Below are 19,905 nucleotides of genomic sequence, written 5' to 3' on the forward strand. Positions count from 1 at the left end.
GCAAATGCATGTGTAGTTAGATTATATGCCTGAACATTAGATAAAGGCTATTTTTTACATTTGGAATCAAAGGAAAGTCAAATATGGCTACAGGTTAGCATTTTGTAAAATCAGATTAGATGCCTCAAAGAAGCTGTTTGGGTTGATTAAGATAACTATAACAACCAAATGATGGCATACAGAAACATTTTACTTCTTTTCAATTTGCTGTATTGACCTTATTTTTTCTACTCCTTTTTGTTGCCTGCTTTGAATGTTTAGCAGACAGGTAATAGGGAGAGAGTAGAAGAAATAGAAAATTCCCAAGTTTTGGGAAACTGAGGAGTGATGAAGGAATGTAATACAATTTACTTCAGTACTGTGGCAAAAGAGGTTCCTCAGCTCATGACTTAGAGTGCATTGAGTGGCTTTCACTGGGAATGCCTGTTGATAGGTGAAAGTCTCAGTTTAAATACTTTCCTAAGTAAGTTTTGTCATTAACGCCAATATGTTTCAACAAGCAGATCACAGGATTTCTTTTAATATCTTGGACAAAAATTGTTTCTGTATAAAGAAAGAGTTTATAGGAATGATTATGTTAAAATGTGAGAAAATTTGCTAGTATGAATGAGCAAAACTAGATGTGAAAATTCCCATCTTCTGTAATTGAGAACAGTAACAAATGCTTATAGAGGCCTTAAAAAGGCAAGGAATTCTGTATAATTTTGTATTCGTACATTAAGTGTTAATTTATCCAATGCATTGCAAATGGTAGCCACCCTTCATGCTTCCTTCTCATACTTTTAATAAGCAATGAGCTGAAAATGACCTGCTCTTACAGCTGTGAACCCCTAGACTCCATAATGAAGAGTGTGTATTCATAAATCACAGGTTAGCAGTTTGCATTTCTCTACTTTTCTGCATCATTGAGCAACACTGTAATTTATCATCATCACTTTGGGATGTTTATCATCCAAAAATGCCAACAACTATTTTCTTCAGAGAACTTAGAGCTTTCAAAACTTGAATTGGGGAAGAAATTGCTATGATCAAGATCTTCTCTAAAGTGAACAATATGGTGGATATATAAATAGCTGATTCCATTTAAACTGTTTTGAATCAGAAAGTTTGAAAAACCACTTATGTGATCTACAAATAATTTATGAACCTTAAATTCAATGTCATGTGTTTCTATATGTGTTTTTCTTCATGTATAAGAATGCACAATGATCCACTATTCCTCTAAGGGAACTTTTAATTAAAATTTACGGAACAGACTAAACATTAGAAAAACATTCTAATAGTAAGAATAGCAAAGCATCACGATAAATATCATTGGAGGTTGTGGAGTCTCTGTTTCAATAGGGGAGGCAAGCGTATGTCAGGAGCTAATCAGGTGTGGCTTATATTGCTTTGAATGGGGTCACGTACCAGATGGCTTCAAGAGTCCTTTCCTTTTGTGTTTTATGTACAAAAAACATGTACTTACAGTAGCCTACATTTGAACAGGTATCCATGCTGTGCAGGAGAAGAATTGCAGGAAGCAGGGGAAGAGTACTGGCTGTTGAATTAGTCAGTGCAAAGCTTTACTACAAAATGGGAAGTGCTATCAGCCTAGCTGAAGTCAAAAACTGAGAAATTTTATCGGAAAAAGATTAGGAAATTCTCTTTCTTTGTCAAGAAGAAGGAATGGTAATATATGTTCAAGAAAAAACTCAGACCTCAGTTTGAGTATGAGTCTCAGGTCTTTCTTCGCTATGAAAATGCTGAAAATTATATGTGCAATGCATGCACTAGGTTTAAAGGAGATTACCCTTTCAGTGTAGTTTTTGGATAGAAATCAATGATAAAATTGTCTGCCAATGTTACACGTTCTTTATGCTGGTGTGAAACCTGTTGGTGTGTGCAGGTTTCAGTCAGATGTACCATGTACTGCAGTGTCAGGATATTTAGTGGTGTCTCTTGAACTAAAACTTTCCTAGTTACCTAATGAGAAGCTGTCTATAATGTAATGTGTAGCTCCATTACTGCTGTACTCTGTTCCTTGTGGATACTGTCCTCTTTTGAATCTAAGCTAGCAGAGCCTGTAGGATAGCATTCTAGGGAAGCTTATAGTTCTGTCAAATTCCCCCGTTATTGCAGTCTGTGCGTTTGCATTGGGTGGGTCTTTGGAAGAAATTATACCTACCCTCAGCTCACTGGTGCTTTGGATGTGTAGAAGGGGCTTTTCTTGCCCTTTAGCAGCTGGAAATATAGATTTGCTAAGGAATTCTGAACCATGTCCCAGGTCTCAGACCATAAAATAAAACAATATATTCCTTCTTCATCTTTTTCATAGCTATGTATAGATGGTGCTATTCCAGCCCTGTCACCTATTTATGAGAGGGACAAATGTGCCTCTCCAAAGGTGGTCACAGACTTGCACACTTCATGTTTTATTGTAAGAAGTTCTTGCACCAACTTATAGCAGAGAACTCAAGGGTCTCTGAGCAGCATGTCAGCAAGCACAGCCCTCTTCCAGCATTGAAGACATTTTGAATACTTGTTTCTTCTGACTTGAGAAAGGAAGAAATTTGTGTTTAGGTCCTCTCTTAAAGAATATTTATCTCTGCAATTTTGAGCTCTCTTTGTCTTGGAGATTACAAAACCCACGGTGTCCTTGTGCCAGGGGTGGAGGGTGAGTTTCATGCTGGTTCTGTTTGAGAATGTCTTAAATATCCAGGCAATTTCATGGATCAGGGAAATCAGCTCTGCATCTTAATGCAGGGCTCTTATTGCTATGTCAAGTGAGTGACGTTTCAAGATTTCCTCAGTATATTTTATAGCCTGCTTTTCAGCATCAAGTCAGCAAATGCTCTAGCTGCCTTGGTGGATGTATAGCATAGTGTAGAATAAACTCTCAGGTTTACCTTTTATGTGAGATTCAATCACAAGAAACTCTGTGTACTCTGTACTCTGGAAATGCTAAACAAATCAAGCTGGCAGGAGCATGATGCAACTAATTTATCTGTAGAGACAAGATAATATTGCACAGCAAGTGTCCATTGCACAAACACATATGAACACATACTCTATTTTGCAGCAGTGTCGAAGTCTCCAGCAGCTCAGCACCTCCACTGTTATCCATGAGTAAGTGCCTGCTTGCCAGTTGCAGGTTCACCTAAATAAATGAGAAAGCGAGGCTGATGGTGGCAGTGTGGGTATATGTGCAGAAATTTATTTTATATGTCACACATTTCACTAATTATTTTGCGCTGAGAACATTGTCTCACCGTTATTTTTTGATGTAAATGTTTTTCTTTCCCATATGGTTTTTTAATGCTGTGTTAAATCAATCCACCTGGCTTGCATTGTTTAGAAATCTTAACCTGAACTGGGGAGTCTGGGGTTTATTTAAGCCCACAGTAGACTGCTTTTTCATACTATTTGTCTAGTTATCCCTGGACCTGAAGTACTGGACTTCAGGTTTGAGTATTTAAATTTAATCAGATCTCATTGCAGACTGATTGCATCAGAAGGATTGAATTCACTAACTGCAATACTTCTGATGCCTCAGCCTGCTTTCCCTGCAGACTAGCAGATGTTTAGTGGAGTATTGGAAACACCTTTTGCTCTTTTAAAAGAACAAATAAAAGCTGGTGTTTGAGAAATGCAAAGACTTTTCTTACCTCTAAACAAATATAAAAATTCAAGTAGAAAACACATGGAATAAATAAGTTTTTGAAAAACAGTGGGCTCTGAAACATGTGAACAAACGGTCTGGTTTGCTTTCCTCTTAAAAACCACGATTCCCTTGAAAGCTTGTGGGATGTCCAAAAATGATTTGACGAAATACAGCAGTCTCTTTGAATTGCTTTGAGAACCACACTAATAATATTTGGTTGGAGAATATGTAATATTTCAGATAGGTAATTGGTACAGCAAATTCATCAGTCTCAGGGCTGCTGTGTCTGTTTTGAGCTCATAATTTTCTTTCTATTTTGGTACTGTACTTAGGTTGGGGTGGGTTTTGGTGGGATGTTAGTGGTGTATGTTTTCAAAGCTAGGATTATATCACCCCTTACAGAGATAGAGAAGCAGCTAGAGCATCCCTTAAAGCCTTTTTCTAGCTCTTTGTTTTCTGCTCACTCTAAATAATAATTCTTGCCCTTTGCTTCAAGGCCCTTTTCAAAATTTGCCTTGTGTGCAGGCTTGGGGATGTGTGGCTGAAAGCTGCCTGGTGGAAAAGGACCTGGGGATATTGGTCGACAGGCAGCTGAATATGAGCCAGCAGTGTGCCCAGGTAGCCAAGAAGTCCAACAGCATCCTGGCTTGTATCAGGAATAGTGTGGCCAGTGGGACTAGGAAAGTGATCGTCCCACTGTACTTGGCACTGGTGTGGCCACACCTCAGGTACTGTATCCAGTTTTGGGCTCCTCGCTACAGAAGGGACATTGAGGTACTGGAGCATTTCCAGAGAAGGGTGACAAAGCTGGTGTGGGTCTAGAGAACAAGTCTTATGAGGAGCAGCTGAGAGAACTGGGGTTCTTTAGCCTGGAGAATAGGTCTCCCCTGATCCTCCTTATCGCTCTCTACAACTACCTGAAAGGAGGTTGTAGCAATGTGGGGGTTGGTCTCTTCTCACACGTAGCAAGAAATAGAACAAGAGGAAATTGCCTTAAGTTGCACCAGGGGAGGTTTAGGATGGATATTGGGAAAAATTTCTTCTCTGAAAGGGTTATTAAGCATTGGAACAGGCTGCCTAGGAGGTGGTTGAGTCACCACATCCCTGGAGATATGTGGTGCTGAGCGATGTGGTTTAGAGATAACTTGGCAGTGCTGGGTTAACAGTTGGACTTGATGATATTAAAGGTCTCTTCCAACCAAAACGATTCTATGATTCATGTGTTGATCTAATTCTCCTTTCAGTCCCTTGGCCAGACCTATGTTTTCTATGATGCAATTAACGGATATAGCCCTAGAGTCCAAACTTCCCCTGTTTTTTGTCAGGTCCTTGCTCCTGTTCATTACGTGTAACATTTAGTTTTTGATTGAACTATAAGCTTTGCAGGAAAAGCCTCATATTGCTTTTTGTTTGCCATGCTTTTATTTCAAAGAGGCACTGGTGGATCCGTAAACCCTTCCTTAACACTAATAATAATAATTCAGGGCCCAGAAAGAAAACGGTTCTTAAGACCCTCTTAATTTGTACAGAGCCGTTCCTGTACTTAAAACGTGGTAACAGTTGACAAAAGTAAGAGGTGTCTGTGTTCAGTGTACACCCATGTAAAGTTATAGAGGTTTTTTGAAGACTGAAAGAGATGAAAGGAAATTGAGAATGTGGAAACAGTCTAGTGATTGATGGACATGACACCACCCTAGCTGAGAATACCAAAGGCTCCAAGGTGCTGATAAATTGAAATGATGACCTGGATAATGAAGTCTGATCTAGAAATATCAGGTTGTCAAGTTCCCTAAAGGGATGAGGAGAGAAATGTTTGAAAGACTCTCTTTAGCAGTGAATTATGATGGTTCTGAATCTGGATGATTTTGAATTTCCAGTAGTGAATGTCATGACATGCTGTACCCATGACTTGTAAAGTAATATCGTTCTCTTTCCCTGGACAAACAGAATGGTCTATATGGACTAGAATGTAAAGAAAAAGCAAAAAAGCAAAACAGGATTAAAAATGTGCAACTATAAATGAGGAAAGTAAAAGAAATTTCAGAAGATATGAATTGACAAATGGTAATGAGAAGGAAGATTTTACTATTCCATGCCAGCAATTCTACTCTTCTTTCCTGCCATATGGATTTCTTAGATGAATATTCTCTTTAGGTAGTTTAATTCCAAAAATACCCCCAGAGCTAGTCAGAGTTATTGACACTGTCTAAATTAAACTATAATAAGCAAGTAAGTGGGCTCAAATGCTTGTTTAAATTGCCTTAGTGTACAGATATTAAAAATCATGCAGCTCTATTGGCCACATCCAGCATCTAGCTCTTCCCTTGCTGGGAATGATCCCCTTCAGCAGCAGAGCTGCAGAGCACTGGCCACTGGCTTTTTTGTTCTCCCAAAGGTCAACTGGTGAGAGCTAAACTGCAGGTAATGCCTGCAGACCTGCATGTGCATAACACGAAGGATGTGTGCGCTTTCAGGAATGTCTGATAGAGCACGGATGTGCCTGTCCCAGTCCCCAGCAGCCACATCATATGTCAGCAGAGCCCTGCAAGCACTGGGAGAGAGTGGCTGTGCCAGCAGCTAGTCCAAGTAGAAAGCCAGCAGTCGCCCCAAGCAACCTTGCTCGTGCTGGGACATTGCTTCACGCTGCCCAGAGTGACTTGACTGATGACTGCAGGAGAAGGCTAAACACTGCCAGAGCTCCCCATGCTCTGCCCTTCTGGGCAGCTCCAGGACAGCCTGATCCTCCTTTGACAAAAACATTTTACATACACTTTTTTCTCTTTCTTGTGGTATGTGTTCAGATATTTGCAATTTTCATGGCAGAAGAATCTTGACCAATTCAGTCATTCAGAGTGTTTGTTTAAGAGGTTGAAAGCGCTTTTTTTTTTTTTTCTCCTATAAACAGGGTTACATTTCAAAATGAGAAAGTATTTCTAGCTGAAAGGTGGAAAAATTTTCCTCTGCAAATACTGTAACAGGGTACTTTGACAACAAACCCCTTTTCTTCATGAAAACAAAACCTCTTTTGGAAATGCTTTCTGTTTTACTGAATTGGCATTTTATGACCAAAAAAGCCAACAACAATACAGGGAGGGTGGTTGAGAAATACATGAATTGCTCTATGTGCTGCTCTTCATTGCCCCACAATGACTGAGATTGGGATCAAAAATCCTATGTTTTAATTGGAAAGTATCTTTCACTTCTTTGTTCCCATGTTTCAGCAATATGTTTTGCATTTAAATAATTCTCTGTCTCAGAGTATGTACAATCAATCAAATGCCGCTCTTGAGTACAGGTCCTACAAATGCCCTATTGTACTGTAAATGCAAAACCTCTAGAAATCCCAGACAATGCATGAGGTCTAAAATCATTAATAGCGCACTCAAGGCTGTCTGATTAATTTTTTGTGTGGTTAGTGTATGAATTTCTTTCCAAGCTCCATCTCATCCATAATACTTTTTCTCTTTGTCAAGCTCATATCTTATAAACCTCGTCATTTAACAGGGAATGCTTGCTTTTTTTTTTTCTTTTTCTTTTTATTCATTACAAAACATTGCTTTCAACTGGAATGTAACTCACTAAGAAATGTGCAAAAACATCCTTATTTAATTCAGATGTGTAACTTGATGCTGTTCTGTGTTTTGTAGTAGGTGAAAATTGTATATTAAGTAAGTGTCACAAAGCTAGATTTCAGTTTAATTGGTTTCTGAGTATCTCTTTCTAAAAATTAATATAAAGCTTTATAACAGAGTCTTGTGTGCCAGTGCTCTGACCTCATGTGTTTTTGCACATTTTCTTTGCATTCTTACCTACCAGGTACTGCTTTTGCTTCCTCCAAACATCCACCATAAAAAGATTTCTGTGCTGACCACAGATTAGAAGGGATGTCAGAGGATCATGTGCAAAACTGACTTCTTAATGCCAACCTGTGCCTTCTATAAGCAGCCGTTTACCCACAGTTAAACTGTTTTGTGGTTGAGTTTATTGGGTGTTCTTGCCCAAAGGCATTTTCTGTTGACTGATTTGTGTTAAACTTTAGTGCCTCGGCTGTTTGGCTGGATGCGATGACATCCAGAGTCTCCCAGGGAAGGGCAGAATCACAGTGCTTTGCTCGTGTTAATGACCCAGTTTCAGCCAGACAAAGGGAAGCCACTTATTAGCGTCCTGGCTGCCTTATCAATGCAATAATAAAGAAAATGTTAAGTTGGTTCCGTGTTATTTTTCCCTTAAAGTCACCTCCCCTTCTGAAAATGGAAGAGCTGTCTACTTGAAGCTGTCTTTGCAGCTCCCCAGAGGCTGCACAGCTTGAATGTGGTTTTTGCTTAAAAATGTCAATAGGAAAAGAGTGTATGTGAAGTTTTTTTGTGTGATAGCAAGGGAATGGAGGCCTTTCCTAGCTCCATGTTCCTTTATCACATGAAAAGAGTAGGTGGTTACACTGTCCTGTAATCTATTGAAATTCTAAGCGCATCTGAAATACAGGTACATCTGATTTAGTCCATGCTTTTTAGTCCGTTCTGGCAACACCATGTTAGCCCATGTAGTACTTTCTTTCTTTCAGAGAAAGAAAAGCCTCTGCTTGAAATGATTTAGAAATGGAAAACTAAGGTTAAAATAATAGAATAAAACTTGCTCAGCAAGCTCCACACAGGCTGACAGGGTGAATAGTGTGTAATATTTTACTGGTTAAAAAAAAAAAAAAAAAAGAAAAGAAAAAGTCAACCATTCTGGATACTGCAGTGGTTTTTTGTATCATGCTCCTTGCAAGCCAGGCTGGAAAAAACAAGAGCTTCCTGTAAAATAAAGCAAAATCCCTCTCTCAAGCCTCACTTCACCAATCTCTCTTGAAAGCTGCTTGGGTGCCCTCTGGTAAGACCACTCATACCATGTCCTTTAGAGGCAGCACAGAGTTGTAGGGCACTGCCCTGCTCTGGCCATGCCAGGAAAGCTCGCCTGTATCTGTCACGTTTTGTTGTTCTCCGAGTTTTACATCTGCACCATGTGTTGCTTCTCTCCAGAGCTTTGTTCTTTCCCATCCCTTCTTCCATGACCCGGGGTTTTGCTTTGTGCAGGGTGCGAATAGGATCCTTTGCTACTGCAGTCCCAGGGAGAAGGGGCAGCAGCCCCAAGTGGAGAACCCTGAGAAACTAGTTTGGTTTTCATTATGGATGAAACCCATTAAGGTTATGTTTGTGTGGACAGATGAAAATAGTCTGAATTTGTTAGCATGGGCTCAGGTCTTGGCTAAGAAGCTGCCTCTACTTCTGGACTGGGAATGACATATGCAGTAAGAACAAATTTCGTCTGCCTGTAGCCGTATGCAAGGACCAGTGCTAAGTGTGTGTCCAGATGTGTCCATGCACACATCGCCTCTAAACAAATCCTGCCCAGTAGCGCTTCAGATGAAGGCTCTGCAGCCAGGAGCAGGGAAAATCTATACTCTGTGGTAAAGGCAGAAGATTGGGAAGACATCCTGGTTTTGCTAGATTGCTCAGGTCTTTTGAAGGAGAAAAATGGATTCTCCTTTGGTAATCTCCTATCTTATTATCTCTGAAAAATCAAACCATTTTCTTTTCTCTTTCATTTATACTTTTTGTGAGTTACCTCTTTCATTGCTACCATGAAAATCTTCATTTCATGTTGCCTGCCTGGCATCAGTGATCAGTGAGAGGCTGGAAGAAAATAAACTAGACCAGATGGAAAGTGCTCATGTGAATGATTGTCTTGATCTTGCTTATAAAGACGTTAGAATCTGAAATGCTGAATTCCTCTATCTGATTTCATGAATGTTGAATTTCTCTTTCTGATTTCAAGGCTGCTTTTAAGTGTTTGAAGTAAAGAGAATGCCCAGAGGTAGCACTTTATTTTGCTTCCTTTTGCCTTTTTTTGTTTTTGATGGATCCGTGAATGAGCTTTATTAGTTCTCCATTGAGCAGGTATAGGAAAGACAGTAATGCTGTGATGTTTTCTCACCTGGCCTTCCAGCACACCTCAACTGGAGCAGAGTTATCATTAGGGGGTGGTTGATCTGTGCAGATTGAGGAGTGGATCGGTTCACGCTGTATTTAATGGATGCATTTTTCTGCAAGTCCGTCATCTCTGAACTCAATAAAAGCCATTCTTTCAATTGTGGCCTTTTGGCGAGGCCACCCTGAGCTACATCTAGAATTATAGCTAGCAGAATATGAATGTGTAACCTGTCTTCAGTTCTCTGAATCCCATGTAAGTAGAACAACCTTGGTGTCTGAGGCTAGATTATTCTCTGGTATAAATTGGACTAAATCAATGGAGCTTTTGCCATTGCTATACAAACATTTTTGACCCTACTTGTGTAAGAAACACTTTGATTTTGTATAGTTTGTCACTTAAACCTACAATTATTAGTCATGTATAAATCTAGTCATTTCGAATGTAAAATAGCATTTTCAGAAAATGAACTATGAAGCATAACTTGATATAGTGTTTTTATTTTTTTCTTTAAATATCTTCCACTTCACCTGAAGAAGTTCACTGTTATAGTAACTATCATGTGGAAAAAAAGTAAGGAAAAAATCCCAGAATTTATTAGGTTCTAATAAACTCCCCTCAGTGCACATACATTTAGTATCTTTCATTAACATTAATGAGAATTATGTATGCATCCTGGGGAGAATAGGCGCTGTTGTTTTATTCCTTTTCCTTCTTTTCAGTATTAAATCTTGTCCTGCAGTTAGTTCTATAGGGCATACATGCATTCCTGCTGCTCAGTTATTTGTTCTACTTAATATATACAGTTTGAGCACCTCCTTTTGCATAGTGAAGGTAGAAAGTTCATAAATTAAAAAAATTCTAACAGAATTTGTGGACACATAAAAATAAGGGATATGCAAATTAATGAATTAATAGATTGCTATTGATTACCAGTAAGGCCTAATTAAATAATAAATTTTCCCCCACACAGTTACTTGTTTCATGTTATTAAATGATCAAATCCATAACTAGTTTGGAAGCACAGGCTCTTAGAATTAAATGAGGTGCTCAAGAGAGCAAACTTGTGTTTTGGAGCAACAGAGACAGAGGCAGGGCCTAGTTACATGGATTTATGATTTAATTTTCTATGTAATCTAATTTAGTGCAACTATTGAGTTTCTAAAAAAATGAACTTTGATTAGATTTTGTTGACAAAAATAAATACAAAATATAGGGATAGTTTATTCATTATCTGTAGCATATTGAGAGAAGTGACTCGTGGGTATTCCTGTACCTGAAGGGGCCTTTTTTCTCCATTTCCTGTGCTTTTAGCTGTATTCTCCAGCACTCAGTCATCCTCCAGGCCCCATCCAGGTGTAGTATGTTACAAAGATCCAAAATCTGGAGGATACAAAACTCATTTCTCTGGGAAACTTTATTCATTTTGTATAAATAACAGCTTCATCATTCCTCATTTCTGAGGCTAGACATCAATATTTCATGGAGAGCGTTAAGTATGTGAAGGTCCTGGGAAGAAGGCGCATTGGAGAAAGAAAGTAAGCAAATAAAGCTCTTCAGTTTGACATACTTTCACTTAATTGGGAGTTTTAAGAGCAGGTCGTGGAAGCAGGAAATGAGTCTTTCAGCTAATTCTCTTCTGCATGAAAAACACTGCGTGCCAAAACACTGCTGTCCCGGGTGAGAAAACTCCTTGGGTGTAACTCCTCAGCACAGTGCCGTGCCACAGCGGTGCCCTCATGGCATCTGTGGCTCAGGTGCTGCCTACCTGCTTGGTGCTATAATTAACAGCAGATCGCAGGACAAGCAGTGGCATCTCGTTCATTAGCAGTTAGGGCTGTGCTTTTCTTGCATTTGCTGGGCTTGCCTGGCAGCAGATTGAAGCAGAGAGACGAGATTGCTTGTTCTGCTGAAAGCGCTGAGCCTACCTGCGCAGGAGTCTGCACATCTGTGTGAGCCTGGACGTGTGTTTCATTGCCATTGTGCTGGGGAACACGCTATGGCTGAGCTAGTTCAGCTAAGCTAGGGGTAGGATTTAGTAAAGCATATTGCCTTGGGCAGAGCACTGTTCTAGGTTGGCTTTACTTGATGGAGCATCTTTGTGAGATGCCCTGAAGTCTTATGCTTGTGGTTAAAAATCCTGGCCTTTGCTTGCCTGAAGCCAAGCTGCTGCTTTCATGGTGCAGAGCCAGCCAAGTGCTGGCTCCCCTCGCTGTGGTGACTGCACAGCAGTGGCAGCATGTGCACTAATGGCCCTGACAGAGAGGAGTGTGCAAGCAATGAGCATTTAGGGATACGTGGCTTCACTCAACACTCCCTGAGCTCAGTGCAGGGATTCAGCACTCTGGGGACTTTGAACCAGTCATACATTAGAAGAGCCAAGGTTGTCCTTTCTTGAGAACTGGAAGGGTTCCTTACATAAAGTGCATAGGCACATTTTTTAAACCCCTCTTCCAGTTCATTCCATTTTCTTAAGATTAGCATCTTGAATTTCCATATTAATCTTTCTAAGTGTTTGTTGAACACCTGGATACATAAGCAAAAAAGTTGTTCTGTAGTTGCCTGCCTGGCTGACTCTATAATTAGCAGCAGATTGCAATGAATGACTTCCTGTTCCTTAATGGTAAGGGCTGTGTTTTGTTACGTTGGATTGACTTGACCTCAGCAGGTCCGGGTTGGCAACAGATGTCAGCTCTGTTCAGTAGAATATCTTCTGGTCACTCCAGTTAAACAGGATATGTGTGTATAGAAGTGAAAGGCAGAATATTTGCAGTAACCATTGAGTGGAACATGCAAACAAATTTCAATACGCAGGCAAAGACAGGTTGCAAACCCTGTTGGGAAATGATAAATTGCTGTTAAATGTTATAATTATCCCGTGACATTCAGGACTGAAACTTAACTAAATTCTGCTGAAAACTTAAAAAATAATGGGGAGAGTTAATATGATTTAATAAATTAGCCACAGAGTAAGTGAAAAAATGAGAACACAACAGAAAATTAATATTTATCTTTTACCAGTGTGTAGCAGGCTTTGTTAAAAAATGTCTGAAAACAAAGAAGAGTTTGTTAGACAAATTATAATTTTAATTGCAGACGTAATTGATTATACTCAGCATGCTCATTAGGTTAAGGGAGAATATGAGTCAACTCTCAAGGTCATTACAGTAATAGATATTGTAGGCATGTAATTTGTGATAAGCTGGTTCGTGAACATCTAATTGCTCATTCATGGCAGTGAGTCTGGCACTCTTACTCCCCAAACGCCTCTTCGTCCAATTTATTTAACACCCCTTAATATTCCAGGGTCAAATTTACTACAGGAGGTATCAAGCAGTGAATTTTCAACCTCCAAATTATTACACCACTTCACCCTTTTTGTGCCTCAAAGACAGAGCCTGCATTACTAAAAATTAGTGGTCTGGCACTAAGCGGGGTACATCACAAATAGAAATACTCACCCACAGAGACAAGCTAGAATTTCTCATGGAAAACAGCTGTTCCCTGCCCTCCCCAATGGCAGTCATACGTTGGAGTAGGATGCCAAAAGAGATGTTCTTTTTAAAAAATGCACTAATTAATCAGAACTTTGTCTTCATATTGTTCCTTGGAAGAACATACAATAATAGTGTTTTGTTAACTCTTTCATTATTATTTTATTTCAAGCCTTTGACAGAAAGTCATTAATATTAGCTGTCTCTCTGGCTGAAAATCAATTGGAATGACACTTATCAGTTCTTACAACCAGACAAAATAGAAAGAACCACTTACAATGTATATCAACTCTAAGTAACAATTGTACCTCACTTTGATATAATGCTTTATATTCTTAGGTCTCAGAGAATGAATCGCTGTCCTAATTACTGAAGTGCAAATAGTTGAAGTTACTCGTCCAGGGCCAGGCAACAGCACAAGGGTGGCACTGGGAATTGAAGCCAGGCATCCTGAGCTGTAGGTCGACTCATTTTCTGCCCCCTCTGTACAGTCATTCTGTCTTGACACAGGATCAAACTGTTCTGATTTATTAATCAGTACTGTCACGTTATGTAGCATTGCGGAGTAGTGGCTGAGGTAAGACAATCAAAGTCATTCCCATTAGATGGAGAAGTTTGATTTGGTCTGCAGTGTAAGGAGAAAATGTAGCTTTTCATTCAAATATCTTTGGCTGTATTTCAGGAATCAAGGATTTGGGGTTTTGTTTCAGGTTTGCTTTTTTGTTTTTTAATAAATAAATAACATGACTCTAAGAGAAGCATAGCTTTCCTTTACAATAATTCATTATTTGCAAGATATTATTTTCACTTGACATGATGTAGTGCGTAATTATCTATTGCTTATTGCTGGAGAATGCATTAGATATAGCTATAGATGTTTATATACCAAATGAATTCCAATATGACTTCATAGCTATTCTTTGTTAATGTTTTTGGAAGATTCAAAGGTTTGAAGTCCTCTTTGAAAAATGATTCTATCTAGAACTGTCGTTTTCCATATACTGGCTGTACTCCAATCTTAGTCCTTCGTACTACAATTTTGCTCTTTAAAGAATTGTCCATAATGATATATGTTTGCTAAACTTCTCCTTTGTAATATAGAAATTACTATGTTGACTGCCTGTCTGATTGATATTGCCAAAAAAAATCCCCATGCTTACCAATATATATCAATCCCTATTACCACCTTGTAGATTGACCTGCTGAAAAAAATTGTTATGCAAACACACTGCCATCTGTTGTGTAGTTATTCTTCAGTAATAGAACATAAACTGGAGATATGTCAAAGTAATTTAGTAAGTTGACAAATGTAAAATGAGACTTGATAAATATAGTGTTTTACACTGAGTTTTATTAATCTTTGTCATCTGCAAGAATATAAAGGTATACCAGTCATTTTAAAGTCCAGATTGTTTTGTTTCATCTATGAAATGCTGATGTCAGAGATTGTTATGAGGAACATGATGTGAATTATAATAATTAATTTTAAAATAAGGATTTAAAGAATTCTGTGGTTGCCTACTAAAAGCCTACTAAAAATTCCGGGAAGATCCGAGCAATTTATAACAAGGTCAGTAAGTCATAAACATCTTCATTTAATGAGTTCAAAGTGTACATTCGCGTTTATACTGGTGGTTTTGCTGCCTGTTCAAGAAAGTAGATGTGGAGTTATCACTCACTTCAGAAGTGGAGCTAATGTTACCTAAATAAAACAGGCACCTCCTAGAATTAGGTGCTGTTATTTAAGTAGAGTATTACAGTAAAGTTCTACAGAAGAATGAAAAAAAAATTATTAGTTGGATTCTTGTTCTATAAGTGCAGTTCTCAAAATGGTGTTTAGACATGCTGATAATTAATGAAGAGATTTCAAATGAAGCATTTTCCAGTATCCTATGTCTTTGCTAATTTTCATTTTTTTCATTAAGAAAAGATAAATTGTATCCAATTATTGAAAATTATGTAGGTCATTATCTTGAATGAAACTGCAATTAAACTCAGTTTTCACAAAGAAAGAAGAGGTTATCTTGTCATAGTGTAGGTGTTAGTATGCCTTGCTTGGCTGGCACTTCTGCCTTCAGGCCAAGATTGTATTAGGGTCAAGTCCTGCATCAGACTGAAAAAGTGTATTTGACTAGGACTGTGCCTTTAAGTGCCCTCAAGAACTGGAGTCCAAATCACAGTGGTGGCAGTCCAAGTGTATCTTCACTGTCTCATAGCAGGTTTTATTTAAACAATCAGCAGCGGATAACCCTTTTATCCTAAGCAGAGATTGCCTTTTCCCATGGAGAACAAACATGAGCCCTGGCAGCGGGTCATTGTGGAGTGGACACAGGGTGATCTGTTTGCCTACACCAGCAGTTCGCCAAAATGCTGTGCGATCCAGAACCAGCCTCTGTTTTCTGAGGCTGTACATGAAAATTCAGGTTTTGTCCCAAAGGACTGATAATTTCACTGCAAATGGGAGGTGACAGAGTGGTGAGAGAGCCCTGCTTGATCCTACCCCTTCTGCTGCTGGGAGTCATTCTGGGCATCTCTTCCTCCTTGTGCCAGCGGCCTGCCAGGGTAGCGGGCAGCAGGGTGGGAAGCTTCTGGGCTTGAAAGAGGAGAAGGGAAACCTGCAGTGACCCATGAGAGCAGGGAGATATCCCTGAGGAGCAAATCTGAGAGAAAATGACAGGGATGAATGATGATCCCAAAGAACAAGCTGAGCAAGATTCTCCTGTACTTGCTAGGTCTTTAATTTGACCCCAAATAATCTTTTTTTCTTTTAAAACAAACAAAACCAACCAAAAAAAACCCCAAAATCCCTAAAGCCCTGAACAGGCCAAACCCTCAGTGTGACCACAATGATACAAGCACAAAAGCAGTTGTGGGAAAACAGGTCTGATATACCAAAAAGTTGAGGAGATGCAGTGTGACCAGTGGTACCCTGGCTTTAAGCTTGTGCGGACACACATTGCACTCACCAGCACAACTTTCAGCTCATGTTGGAGCCATGTTCACGCCACAGCTCTCCAGCTCCAGTTGGTATTTCTATGCGCTTCACAGAGCAGGTGAATTTTATAGACAGAATTAAGGAGGACTATGGGGACAACAATATTTAACTGCTTACGTTACTCAAAACGCTATACCTGAGGAAATGTAAAGAAACTAAATTTATTCTATTTTCTAGCCAAATTTAATAAACTAATCTAACCCTCTAATTTGTGTTAAACTACATTACAGTTTTCATATTAGTTTCACCTTAGATATCACTCCAGTTATTATAGGTTTGGCTGCAATCACTGGCAATTACAGCTTCCATCTTTTTCCAGAAACATATGATGTGAAGTGTTTTGCACTTTACACTTTTTTCTATTTATTGTTCACATCCAGTTGGATGTACTAATAAGCATTTCCATGCAAATAATTATCATCAAGATTTGATATCCATAGAGAACAAATGCTAATACAGTTAATACATCAAATATGAAAGAGGCTTTTAATTCAAAAAAGAAAAAAAGATTAAAAATATTAGCTTTTTATATAAAAAGCATTTGCAATGATTATAAATTCTATTGAGCTTGCAGAAATCTTCAGCTTTGAGTTTGCAATATCTCTCATTAATGTTTAGCCTCAAGAAAGAGTTTATAATAAAGGGACTTATGCAGACAACAGATAAATAGAAATGATACAGCTAAGAGGGTTGAAGAGCCCTGGGTATGTTTGTTGTCATTCTACCATGCTGATTTCCATCAGAGGTGCTGAATACGCTAAGAGCTGTATAGAAGATGAAGTGAAATGCAATATGCATTGATAACAGCCAAGGCTAGAATGCCAGGAAATTATTTTCTTTTGATTTTCCTCTAAGTTTCTTTTTCTTGTTATTACTTCCTGTGGGATGGAAGAGGTTAGCCCTGATCCTGCAAAGTCAGCTGGTTGGCCTAAACCTGCAGATCTTAGTGGAATGGTAATTGGGAGAAATCTAATGTGCCATAAAACGGAGGCCAGTGTGGGTAATCTAGTGTCTCCTGCTGGTTTTAAAAACTGTGAGTATCTCCTGCAGATCGGAAGGAAATTTTATCTGTGTAGGCACTGTGTGCGCCTCATGGCTTCACTGCTTCTTTGCACTGGTATCCAGGTCCCCACTTGCTGCAAGCAGAAGAGTAATTCGTACTGGGTGGCAGACACTACATGAAGTAGGAGGCTGGGAAGGGAGAAAGCTCAAAACACAGTGAAGAAGGGCATGGGATTGAGGTTTGGCGGGAAAGGCTGGCGTGCTCTTGTCTACAGGTTGGGTTGAATGTCACACAAGGTCAGCAGGGAATGGAGGAGAGGGAGCTGTGATATTTGGGCAAGGTGCACCACCATTTTAAGCCAAATCCTTAAGTAGGCTGGCCTGGGATCATGGGACCTGGAAATGCTGTATGAGTCTAAGTTGAGTTGAGTATTTGTCCCTAAATAAAATCTGCTAAAAGCAGTCCTCAAATGAAAAGTGAAAATGCACCAAAAGTAAGAGCACTATCAGCACTTTGTTTTCGCAGTGCTTACAAGAAATGTTTTCAGTGTTCTAAGGCTGAACAAAGAGAGTGGTTTTTTTCTAAATAGATTTTTTTCTTTGTATAGCCCAGTCAATAAATGCTAGTAACCTTAATCTCTTTCCCTAAGCGCCATTATATTTTATGAATTTTTCATATAAATTAATCACTGAAATATTTAAGTCTTAATTAATTAATTACACCGGGAATTTACAGCCAATGTAGTGTGATGTCTGTTAGAAAAATGACTTAATAGGCTTTCAGTCCTGCCGTTGTTCTGGCTTGTCAATGAATTACTTAAGTGTCATTTGTTAAGCAAGTTAGGTCAATAAAGTCCTTTAGTTGTTTTTCAGAGAGTGAGCATTATTTCCAGATAATGTATATGTAATTCTCTTTTCACTTTAGTCTATCTGCATTGGCTAGTGTGGGTTATTATTAATTAGCCCTTCATAGCAGATTAGGCAGGAGAGATCATGATGCAGTAATAAGTAAAGGTTCACAGAGACAAAATTCTCTAATTAGGAAGTATGGCTTAGTGGTGAGCAGTGTCTTCAAATGGATTGCCATCTGTTAAATTAAAGCTGATTTCCTTCATTTGCTTATATAATGTTTCTAAAGAAAGTGGCTCTTTTTATTTATGGAAATTATATATTCCCTTTCATTATTTTCTCTTAATTGATTCTGCATTCCTGTAATTAGTAAGCAATGAAAACATACAGTGCAGGAGAAGAGCCACAGTAATGGACAACATGACCCCATAGTAATTGCCATATGAACTGTGAACATCATTCTGCTTTAAGATGTTCCTTTTGATGTGTTTAGATTAAATGAATGTAAATTCAAATTTCTGTTTCTAAGGGAATGAGCTGCATCAGTTTGTGTCCTTTTTTCATACTGGTTACAGCAAACTCTGGAGTAGGCCTAGATACATAACCTCTTGCCTTTTAGTCTAAAAGACAAGGATTCTTGCTTTCCCATCCCTTCAAAACTTGCCAATTTGGTTTGTAAGTGAATGAAAGAATTAATCCTGGGTTATATAAATAAACACAGTGTATTGGGGCTCAACATAGGCAAAAAAAATTCTCTTTATAGAAATTGATCTTTGTGAAAATTTCCCTGATACTTACAGACATCCTAGAAATCTTGGAGTTTTCTCAACACCGTTGGAGTCCATGGCTTTGCAGTTTATTCCTTTGCACAGGAATTTTAATGAAAGAAAACCTATCTAGAAATAAACCTCCTTGAGCTGAAACTCTGTATTTTCCATCTTTTTCTGATTCTTCTTACAGAAGAAGCTATTTTGTCCTGCAGGAAAAGGGCTGTGGAGGAAGACAATTAACACTCAGCATTTGATAGACTGCAATAGCTGTATAGATATAGACTCTCTTTGTTCCCAGGGAAGGAAAACACTGATGTGTTTTTGTTATTGTCAGTGTCTGCAGTAATGAACTCAGAAGTTTGTATCTAGTGTTTGGTATCTCCTGTTTGAAGAATAACATGTGGTGGCACTAGACAGGTTACGAATTATAGTTAAATCAGAGATTATATCTGCGCCTGTTGATTTCCACGTGGGAATATAAAGAAATCTCTTTTTTTTCCCCTGGATAATATAGATAATTAGATGTACTGTTAAGAGATATCCAGCTTTTGCTGTGGCATCTGGCAGTTGCCAGTCCCACAGCAAGAGATTGGCCCTGATGGATTACCTGGCCGGCTCGGACGGGTGGTGGTACTTCTGGTATGGAGGCTGTCAGTGGGTGATGCCTTTCAGGGAGCCATTGTAAAGATGGGGTGTGCTGGATGCCTTTCAGAAAGCAGGGGAAAATTAACTTAGTTAAAGCTTACCTTGTGCTAAAAATTCCCCAAAGCCTCTTCCACTGCATATTCTAGAGTTTCATGCAGACTTTCCAATGCAACCTAGATATGGTAATTTGTACATTATGTATTGAGAAATGGATCAATTAAAAACATAGAAACAGAATTAATCAGATGTTCACTTTATTTATGAACATATGTTCAGTGTTATATTTCCACCGGGATATCCAATGAAACTAAGTCAGAAAAAGAGCAGTTCTTAACATGGTCCTTATATGTTCTCCCCTCTCTGGTTTTTAGCTAGAAATAAAGTTTTTTCAAGTTTCTTTGAACTTCTTTATAATGTGGTACTTAGTAAAGTTGTAACTTTACTAAGTTTTAAAGTTGTAAAGATGGAATATGGATAGAGGAGTACTACAGAAAACTCTGCAGAGCTCTCAAACATTTCCTTCAGCAAAAAGTTTGAAAG

The 19,905-nt window shown here is 38.8% G+C and overlaps 1 protein-coding gene across 1 annotated transcript in view; it reads left to right on the top strand.

Moving 5' to 3' along the window:
* The window catches only part of FHIT (fragile histidine triad diadenosine triphosphatase), a 416,321-nt gene that overhangs the window by 280,350 nt on the left and 116,066 nt on the right, over nt 1-19,905 (top strand). The window lies entirely within an intron of this gene.

Source organism: Numenius arquata, chromosome 8, assembly GCF_964106895.1.
Source record: "Numenius arquata chromosome 8, bNumArq3.hap1.1, whole genome shotgun sequence".
Taxonomy (NCBI): domain Eukaryota; kingdom Metazoa; phylum Chordata; class Aves; order Charadriiformes; family Scolopacidae; genus Numenius; species Numenius arquata.